Source organism: Pan paniscus, chromosome 3 (assembly GCF_029289425.2).
Source record: "Pan paniscus chromosome 3, NHGRI_mPanPan1-v2.0_pri, whole genome shotgun sequence".
NCBI classification, from domain to species: domain Eukaryota; kingdom Metazoa; phylum Chordata; class Mammalia; order Primates; family Hominidae; genus Pan; species Pan paniscus.
In genome coordinates, this window is record NC_073252.2 from 175,431,405 (window position 1) to 175,442,802 (window position 11,398).

Consider the following 11,398-nt stretch of genomic DNA (forward strand, 5'->3'; position numbering starts at 1 on the left):
AATTAAAATAATGTAACACCTTCCAATGATTAATAATAGGATGTTTCACAAAAGTAAATTCTACTTTATTAAAATCATAAAAATTATAGTAGTAGATTAATCTCCTCCATAAGTTAGCTGCATAAAGTGCCTTCACCAATAAATAAAACTGTTCATTTTCAAGATTTGGGGTTTGTATTTCTTGACATTATGAAATAGATGCTTCCTTTTTTTTGGCCCTATACAAGCAATTTATTGAAATCTGTTATAATTTGAGCTAAGTCTGTATTGAGCTTATTATCCTGCCTCCATGCTTGAAAAAAAAAACAAAACAAAATACAGTTTCTTTAAAATAGTTGCTCTGAGATTACTTCCAACTTCCATATATAACGCGTGTCATTATTTTTTACTTACTGCTTCATAAATCAATGCTTCTACTTATATCTTTTCTCTATTTTTCCTCTCTTTTATAAAAATCATCCAGGTCTATAATACTTCCTCCAATTCTTGCTCTAGGATGGGATCTCTGTGTATTACTAGGAAAAATACAACTATAATTTAGTATTTATTGCAGGAATGACAACTGAGGAATAAAATGCCTCTAACATTGCATCCAAATAATCCCAGATGAGGATCATTTTCATGCTTAATAAGTAGCTCTATTCACTATATCTTGTTTTGTTTGTTTCATATTTTTCCTGGTGTGGCGGTCTTGTAATAATTTTTGGCTCTAAAGTATGCTGTTGTTTGGTTTTAATAAGACATCAGCTTGCAGTAAAACTGAACAGATGTGATTTAAAGTGCTGATCTATCTTGCAGATCCCCATAAACTTGCATTCCTATTTCATAGGCATGAATAGGAATGAAACCCGGTGCAATTGTAAGTAGAATAATCTATTTCTAAGTTTTTATACCCCAACACCACTACCTCCCCCCATTTTTCATGGCAAACATTTTCTTTGATAAGAAAGCCTTCATTGTAGGAAACAATCTCTCATGGGCTGATTTATCTGGATAATTTTTTGAAAACTCATGTTTACCATGACAGACTCTGCAGATTACACTGGGCTGAGAGTCAAAAAATTAGCAGTGGATTTCTCTGCATAGTAGACATTAGTACACCTTTTTTGTTCAATGAGCTACTTTAGCATATGGGATGTAAAGTTCCACTGTGTGATTATGTCTTGAGCTAGCTGAGTTATAGACAGTTCAAGTACTTTTTGATAGCGGATTTTTTTTTTTTTTTTTTTTTTTTTTTTTTTTTAGATGGAGTCTCCTTCTGTTGCCCAGGCTGGAGTGCAGTGGCGCGATCTCGGCTCACTGCAAGCTCCGCCTCCCGGGTTCACGCCATTCTCCTGCCTCAGCCTCCCGAGTAGCTGGGACAACAGGCGCCCGCCACCACGCCCGGCTAATTTTTTGTATTTTTAGTAGAGACGGGGTTTCACCGTGTTAGCCAGGATGGTCTCGATCTCCTGACCTTGTGATCCTCCCGCTTCGGCCTCCCAAAGTGCTGGGATTACAGGCGTGAGCCACCGCGCCCGGCCTTGATAGTGGACTTTAAATAACCCAGCTCCGAGCACTTAACATGTTCTGCTGACTTCCTGAGGGTTACTTACTCACATATTTTCAACATAGGCTTAATGTAGCATCATGAAAGGACCATACAAATGCTCAAAGATTGTTTCTCTAAGAACATGTTTGGATATTTTTAAAGGAAAATATGCTTATTATAAGTGTTAGAAGTTGTCATAGCACGTGCCTTGTAGTCCCAGCTACTCGGGAGGCGGAGGCTGGAGAAGCGCTTGAACCCGGGAGGCGGAGCTTGCAGTGAGCTGAGATCGCGCCACTGCACTCCAGCCTGGGCGACAGAGTGAGATTCCGTCTCAAAATAATAATAATAAAGAATTGTTATACCAAATATGGAATCGGTTTACCATCAAATTCTAAGCTGCTGAATTGGGGAGGAGCATTCATTGTGTTACTCTGGAAACATCACAATTATTTTTTTTAAAAACTTTTAAGTTAAATTGGATCTGGCAACTTTTCTAGTTGCCTAAAGGTAAGGTGTCGTAAACCTGTCGTAAACAGTGAATAAGTGACAGCAAATTTGGGAATAGAAAAGGAGAAAATAGTGATCCTACAGATTAAGTATACCAGATATTTGTCAGCATTCAGGAATACCACATTTATTCAACAGATGAAAAACTCACATAATCCAGTGGTTTCCAATGTCCTCTATAACAAGGCAGCTTGTGTGAGACTAACCCTCCCCTAAAAAATAGAAAAGATTAGTACGTGAGTCCACTCTTTTAAAGCATTAGGGAACCACCATGGCAGACAGAACTACGGGGCTACAAATTCTGGAAACAAGGGAGGCAGATTTATGTGAGTCCTATATTTATCTATCTCTGAGATTTTCCTCAGGGCTTTGCCAATGCCATGGGTGAGGTGGCAGAGCAGAAGTCGAAAGCCTGGGGTCACGAAAGTCTCATTGTGCTGAGGAAACAGAAGGTGGCGTTTGGACCCTCCAAGAACAATTGAATTTTAGGGAAAAGTAACTGCAGGGAAGTAAGTGAGAGACTGCGTGAAGGCCTTTGGTCACTTCCTCCACACCTCCTTCCACCACACACTTCCTGTGTGATGTTCAGGAAAAGACACCAGAAAACAAATAGCAAGCCATATTTGAGATCTAAAGAATTGAACAAATATTCCAACAGTCTTGGTTATAGGGAAAATGAAGCAAAAGTGTAGAGATGAGCAAATTGGATGCCCCCATGAGCACTCAGCTTTCAATTAAGATCGCAGAAAGGATATAACCTAAGAGCAAGGTTTATGCCTTAGAGGTAAGAGTTGACCAAAGAAAGCCCAACTTTAAGAAAGCTTCATACCTTCCTTTGACTAGATCAGGGTGATCTGCCAAAATACTCTAGGCGTGCACGAAGATTAGCCCTCTTTTGAGAAAGATTATAAATCAGGGACTCCCCAATTATTATATACCATGTATGTCATTAATTAAAAATGACCAGACATGTCTATAAAATGTATGGAAACCAAAATTAAAAATACAGACTATCAAAATAGATCCACAGGTGATCTAGGTAGTCTAATTATTTATAAATAATGGACTTTAATAATTATTATTAAGTTAAAAAATAAAAGATGTAGACTTATTGGAGGACTGGGATCTATAAGTCAACTTATCATTTTCAAACAAAGGAAATAGAATAATTGAATATAAGAATTAAAAAGCTAGACTTATTAATGTATTAAACATTGCAGGAGAAATAGCAAACTGAAAAAAGTCAGAATAGTTGAAACACGTATAGAAATAGGATGGGAAATTCAGAAAGGCATGTAAAATATAGGGAATACAATGAACAGATCTTTTTTAAAAATGTAATTTGAGTTCCAGAGTAAGAAGACCAGGGCAGAAGCAATATTTGACATAATATTTCCTGCAAATTTACCAAGATAGGCATAGACATCAAATATACAATGCAAGAAGCATGATGGACCCCAGTTAGAAGAAATACAAAGAAAATCACATGTAAATGCATCATATAAAATAGCTGAACTAAAGAGAAAAAGAAAATCTTCATAGCAGCCGGAAAAAAAAATTTCCCTTAACAGAGAGAAAGAAATAAAAAAAGAGTGGCAGCTGTTTTTTTTAGCAGAAGCAATGAAAGAAAGAAGGAAAAGGAATCACATTTTTCAAGTTCTGAAAACAATAACTGACAATGGAGAATTCCATATTATGCAAAATATTAACCAATCTTGTGTAACGATACCAGATACCAGATAAAGTAGTGTTTATGGTGAGAAATAGTATAAGAAATACATAGGCATATTTCATTATGATAAATGTATGAATTCAACAGAAAGACATTACAATTCTAAATTTGTGTGTATGCAATGGTAGTTTAAAATATACATGGCAAAACCTAACAAAAGTTAAAGAAAAAATAACAAGGAGATAAAATAACAAGGAGATTTTAACATTCTTCTCTCACTCATGTATAGTCATTGTAACAGTCTTCTCTCAAATCGTGTAAAACAGATACAAGTCAGAGTAAATTTATTAGTGTGGTAGGGCTGCCATAACAAAGTACCACAAAGTTGGTGGCTTAATGAAAGGAAATGTATTGTCTCTCAGTTCTGGATTACAGAAGTTTGAAATCAAGGTATCAAAAGGGTTGGGTCTTCCTAGAGGTTTTGTGGGACATCCACACCATAGAATAACAAGCAATTCAAGAAGCACAATTAAAAGAAATGTAAACAAACACCCAAATGCATCAAATAAAATTGCTGACACACACAATTATACGTTGAGATGTCAAGGGAATTTTGAAAAAGACCTTCTCAAAAGGTTATATGTGATTCTATGTATATAACATTGTAAAAAAATGACAAAATTATAGACATGAAAAACAGATTATTGTGGCCAGGGGTTAGGAGATTTGAGAACGGGAGGTGGCTTTGGCTATAAACATGTAGCACATGGTCTTTTCGTGATATAACTGTTGGTGGTCACATGAATCTATTAAAAGATAAACTTACATAGACTCAATATATACACAAAGTGAGTATGTGTAAAACTTGTGAAATCGAAACAATATTGGTGGATTGTATCAAGGTCAATTTTTTAAATATTATACTCTGATTTTATACAGTGTTATCATTGGGGGAAGCTGAAGAAAGTTTATACAGGAAGTCTCTGTATTATTTCTTAGGACTGCATATGACTCTACTATTATCTCTGGATGCAAGAGTTAGAAAAAAATACAACATTCAGAGAATTAAAAGACAAGCCTGAGGCTGGGTGTGGTGGCTCACACCTGTAATCCCAGTACTTTGAGTGGCCAAAGCAGGCAGATCACCTGAGGTCAGGAGTTCAAGACCAGCCTGGCCAACATGGCAAAACCCTTTGTCTCTACTAAAAAACACAAAAATTAGCCAGGCACGCTGGCGGGCATCTGTAATCCCAGCTGCTCGGGAGGTTGAGGCAGGAGAATCACTTGAACCCGGTTGGCAGAGGTTGCAGTGAGCAGAGATCACTGTACTCCAGTGTACTCTGCTGTACTCCAGCCTGGGCGACAGAGAGAGACACTGTCTCAAAAAAATCCAAAAAAGACAAGCCTGAGTGGGAGAAGATATCTGTGACACATACATAGCAATGATACCACATCCAGATCTATCTAGCTCTAGATCTAAATCAGGACAATAAAAATTAAACCGCAATAAAATACTGTTACAAACCTACCAGATGGCTAAGAATGAAACAAAACAAAAAATTAAAAATACACAGTGATATCCAGGATGCAAGGCAACTGGAAATCTTACACACTGCTGATGGGAGTATAAATTAATTGATGCAACAGCTTTAGAAAATCCTTTGGCAATATATTCAAAGCTGAGCATCCCCATATTCTATGACCCAGCAGTTCCACTCTTCCGTATACACCCAACACAAATGAGTCCGTGAGATTTATTTTTAGCAATTTCTATATCTCATATAAATTAAATCATGGGTTAGATATTGATGTAGTCTGACTTCCTTTATTCAACATTATGTCTGTGAGATTCTCTCTGGATGTTGAGTGCAGTAGCACAATCAAACTATGTGTCTTTCACGGCTATATAGCAGATTTGTCAACCGTGGTACTATTCCACCTTTTGGACTGGTTAATTCTTTATTAGTCAGGTTCATCCTATGTATGTTAAGATGTTTAGCAGCTTCCCTGGCCTCTACTCATTAAATGCCAGCCCCCTCAAGTTGGAACAATCAAAATATCTGTAGACATTCCTACTTTCAAGGGGGGACAAAATTGGCTCCAGTTGACTATCCAATCTGTATAGTATTCCATTGTTGGAATGTATCATATAACTACCCACTTTACTGCAGTGCAAGTTTGCTTGATTGGGGTTTTGGTAACAGTATGGATTTATTCAAGTAAATAAGTTTACTCAAATTATCCTGAGGATAAAGTGGTTTAGTGTACAGGGTTTACACAACTTTTGTGAGAACTTTCCAGGGACAGTGGGGAAGCAATAATGATATTGTCACTAAATGTAAGCACTCGTGAAGAAGAAAGTTCAGGAAGTTTGGATGCTGGAGACCTCAACCTGGATCACCAAAGCAAGTATTTCTCAAAGGTACCAGGAAAATTGCATCTTTATGTAGTTTATTAAGGAAAATAAGAATTTTCCTTAATAAATAAAAATTATTGAACTTCATTACTGCCTTTTTGCACACAGAATTTCATGTGAATAAAAAGTATTGGCCTTACTATTGGAGGCCTATTACCATATTACAGCTAAATGCAAAACAAAACAAACATATATATTGGTTGACAACATTTATTTGAAAAATACAAAATAAGGTAATCTTTAAAAAACATGGTTGGCATGATTAGATTAAATAAGAATTTTCCTTAATAAATCTTGTGGTAAGAGTGCTTGTCTTATATATGGTATTTCTAGGAATGTTTATAAGAAAGGGAATTATGTCATTTGGTGAAATTATATAAAAAATAAGTACCTGGGGAAATTTATGAAAAATTATAAGGTGTTACACTCATAAATAAAGTATTTCTTCCCCAAAAGATTTATGTCTGTAGCTTTGGTTACACAGTGCAGACTTTTAAAATATTGTTTTTGCTTACAACTTCATCTCAAAAGATTTCTACCAAGTAAAAAAATGATATACCTGTTATAATAGTGATGATCTGCATATATAAAATTATAGCCATTCAACTGTTATTAATGGTGCTTTGCATTAGGTAGTGATGAATTATGATAGCTGCCTTGTTTCCTAAACAATCACTTCCACATATAACTAAACTATTTTAATAAAATCTCGATCATATTAAATTTTCTTTCATGTATGCATTTAAGGAAGTGTCACAAAAGCACAAAATTATATATTCACACAAACACACACAGATAAAACATAAACTGAAGTTGTGATGAATTAATAAAAATTATTGAACTTCATTACTGCCTTTTTGCAAACAGAATTTCAAGTGAATAAAAAGTATTGGTCTTACTGTTGGAGGCCTATTACCATATTACAGCTACATGCAAAACAAAAGAAACATATGTATTGGTTAACAACATTTATCTGAAAAATACAAAATAAAGTAATCTTTAAAAAACATGGTTGGCATGATTAGATTAAGAATGATTAGGTCGGGAGCGGTGGCTCACACCTGTAATCCTAGCACTTTCGGAGGCCGAGGGGGGCGGATCAAGAGGTCAGGAGATGGAGACCATCCCGGCCAACATGGTGAAACCCCATCTCTACTAAAAATACAAAAATTAGCTGGGTGTGGTGGCGTGTGCCTGTAATCCCAGCTACTGGAGAGGCTGAGGCAGGAAAATCGCTTGAACCGGGGAGTCGGAGGTTGCAGTGAGCCGAGATCGTGCCTAGCGACAGAGCAAGAGACTCTGTCTCAAAACAAAACCAAACCAGAATGATTATAAGAAAAGGGCTTTCTGTAAGGTTTGACTACTGTCATCTAAACTAAGATACTTACGGTTAACACACTTGTGTGCCTGATAGCTAACAAAAGCATTTAGTCCTCTAAGGACTGAGACAAAATTCATAAGTTTTGTTTCTGTTTCTTGTTTCAATTTTCAAAAATCCAGGCATAATAATTGTACCTATTTACAAGGTACATGTGATATTTTGATAAGCATATAGAACTTAACACGGATCTGATCTTTTAATTGTTTCCAGGCAAGGAGCAGGCTCCATGCATGCATTTGGGCTCTGTGGAAAATCTAGCCAGGGATTGGGGCCTTTCTGAAGGCGGCTTTCATTGTGCCCCCTGCAGCATTATCTCTTCAATGTGATGTCCCTGCTGATTGAAATGCAGAGAAGCCACTAAGATCCACACACCAGTTGCTGCAATCGGTGCCCTGCTCTTTGTCCCCCATTCACCCCAGGTGATTCAGCTTTTCTGGCACTCCCAGTGATTCCTGTGGGACAGGCCCAGAGTGGACTTCCCACGAAGATTCCCAGACTGGGGGTGAGCTCTAAGATCCACTTCCAATTCCTTTGTCTCACCTAGGAGACTCTGGGTTTATGGAAGTTCTCTCTGATTAGTGCTGTTGCAGCTGGGTTTGGGGGGTCATGTAGTCTAAATGATTGTTTCTCTTACTGGTGGTGATTTTTCCAGTTTCTGTGGGCCCAGTGGATTTCTCTGCTTCTCCTTAGAGTTCTGGTGAACTCAGAGGGTTAGTGATATTCTTTTCTTTGAAAATATTTTCCATTTGTAATTTGCTTGGAGAGTGATTCTGGGGGATTCTATTCTGCCATCTTGCTGCTGTCACTCTTTAATAAGATTTGTAACTAATTCTCAAATTGTTCATAGTCTTAAAACTACATAGAGTTGATTTCATACATTTTATTATGAAAACAATAAAATTATTTTGTGTCTTTGCTAGTGAGATTTTTAGCTATACAGAAATTACAGTGTTTCCTGCTATGTTCAATCATTCCAAGATTCATTATACATATGTTAAATATGTTATACATTTGTTTATGTAATGCATATTTTATTTTTTTTCTGAGATACCCAAAGCATAATCTCCCTCACTATCCTGAATAATTATAAATTAGTATTTCATATATGATGGAAAATTTGTGACATCCACTATTTTTAAGAATGGCTAGGCTGGGCGTGGTGGCTCATGCCTGTAATCCCAGCACTTTGAGAGGCTGAGGTGGGCGGATCACGTGAGTTCGGGAGTTCGAGACCAGCCTGACCAGCATGGAGAAACCCCATCTCTACTAAAAATACAAAATTAGCTGGGCGTGGTGGCGCACGCCTGTATTCCCAGCTACTTGGGAGGCTGAGGCAGGAGAATTGCTTGAACCCGGGATGTGGAGGTTGCGGTGAGCCGAGATCATGCCATTGCACTCCAGCCTGGGCAGCAAGAGTGAAACTCTGTCTCAAAAAAAAAAAAAAAAAAAAAAAAAGAATGGCTAATTTCAGAACATGTTTATATGTATGTTGTATTCAATGTCTTTAATTAAAGTCCGTTTCTTTATCCTAATTTGTATGGCAAACTAATATTTACCATAATAAATGGCTTGAAGAATAAAAGTTAATTAGCGGCTATATTTGTTAAATGTTAAAGTATTTTATTTTGTCTAAGAGAGGGTTACAAATTAAAATATATTTAATAATAATCACCTTAGTAATTATATTGATTTAAAATACATACTAGATAATATACTTAAATTTATTTTTGAGACTATGTCATTTTTGACACAGTCAAAAACAAGACACCTTGTAGAGATGTCATATGATGATTATTCATGGTTATTTAAATGTAAATATCCACACATACACAAAAATGCCCAAAGAAGTCATCGCGAAGGAATAAATTGCATCTTACTAAGAAGTAAACTTAGAGCTCAGGTCTATATTTTTATCAGAGAAAACAAAAATCAATATTTCAGTATGTGTCTGTGTGACTACCATACAGATTCTTCATCACACATTTACCAAGTCTAATAACATCCACTTTGGGTTACTCTTACGTATTTATTTTTACAACTGTAAGATGTGGTAGAGCTTCCTCTTTTTTGAATGCTAGTCATTTCATATATATTTTTTTCCCCAAAATTCCTGCTTCTCAGGCCTTGGCGTTTTTTTTGTTTTTGTTTTTAATACCAAGAGAATGCCTTCAGAGGAGCATTGAATATACAGAAAGTTCTGATGCCGCATTCTGACCAATTCACCTTTAACACTTCCTTTCTCATTCAACAAATTCATTTAAATATTTTTGAACAATTGTGTACTTTTCAGGTTGAAGGAAACATATTTATTTTTAGGCAGGAAGACTGATGCAATAAATATTTATTAAAATATTTTTCTCTCCAGGCTTAAACATGTCTGTCAGTTGATGAAATTCAGGGTAATCTTTGCAGGATGAATAAAATGACCTAGAGATTCTGTCAATGTTCTCACTCTCCGTGACACATTTTTATGCCTAGCAGAGTCATAGACTAAATTCTTATGAATCAGTTTTATGAAATACCTTAATAGAAGATATGGTCATCTTCTATTGTGATAATTCATGACAACATAGTAAATCAAAGGGAGCCACTACATCTTATCAGCAAGATAGGAGCACCTCCCCTTACTGGCCAGCTAAGCAGCTTCTACATGATGTTAAATGATTGTGCATTTTGAAAACATCCTCAGAGAAAGCCTATACTTGGACATGTTTGGAGTTAACAGGTATTGTTAATAAATCACACAATAGTAAAACTCTGATGGATTGATTCTTGAATACTTGTTTCCCAGACACAACAACACTGTTCATTTTCCAACAGTAAATGGTAAAACAAAACAAGGCCAACTAGCACACTTCCAAACCAAAACCCACATACCCTGAGGTTCTCTGGTGACTCTTCAGAAGCAGATGGTCCACAGGAATAGACAACTCGGGATAAGCCAATAACCCCACCAAGTAGACTCCTTCTGCCAAAGGACCTCAGAAAACTGCCTTGATCCAGAAGCCTCTAATTGCAATATGCTTATTTGCAAGTTTTTGTTCTTTATTCTCTATATTCTTTCCCCCTACTGGAAAAAGGTTCTGAATTTTTAGCAGATACCCCTCTCCTGAAGTCATAGTACTGCAAGACTCATTGATAATGACCAGGTTATGTGAATTCACTGTCACACCAGATGACGGAAAAAAGATCACTAAAGAAAAAAGAACATGAGTAATTCCACTTGAAGAGGTGAAAATACACTGTTACAACATGATACAAGATTACTAACCACTGAGTGAACAGTGTTGCAAGTTTGGATTGATCATATCCCCAGGAGGGGATGGTTTGTCCTTTAGCTTAGCCTGAAAGCCCACCAGATGCGGAACTAATGAAACAAAATAAAGCACCTGGTGATAGCAAGGGTATGCATACGTGGGTTGAGGGTGGGGATGAGAACTTAAGCAGAAATCATGACTTGCAAAATAGACTGATTTATTACTCACAAAATAGATAAATCTATCAAACAAAACCATAATATACATGCCACACTTTCTGTAATTAGATTTTTTAATATCAGCTTTATCAGACCCATATGCTCCAGGAAATCAAAGAACAACAGAAAAACTTCCCTCCATTTCTACATGAACCCATGTACTCTAATGGTGAGATCACTGACTAGTCCAGCACTTTGCCTATTTTCTGTATCTTGGAAAATCCTTGCCAAAACAAGCTTATGATTAACTTCAGCCTGTCAAATTCTAAAATAGCTTTTCCTTAGCTTCTCCTATGAAATACTCCGTGATCATTCATGTGTATGTCATTATTTGCTGCAGCAGGCTACATAAACCTATGTCTTTTGAGTTACAAGTATCTTCTCAGTGGTCTTTAGTTGGAGGATCTGTCATTAGT

At 36.6% G+C, this 11,398-nt stretch overlaps 1 long non-coding RNA gene across 1 annotated transcript in view; it reads left to right on the forward strand.

The window, feature by feature from the left end:
* Positions 1-9,142, forward strand: part of LOC130541476 (uncharacterized) — a 250,192-nt gene extending 241,050 nt beyond the window's left edge. The window contains exon 6 of the long non-coding RNA XR_008955534.2: positions 7,718-9,142. This is a non-coding gene — a long non-coding RNA (uncharacterized LOC130541476). The remainder of the gene's footprint in view (positions 1-7,717) is intronic.
* The last annotated feature ends 2,256 nt before the right edge of the window (positions 9,143-11,398 follow it).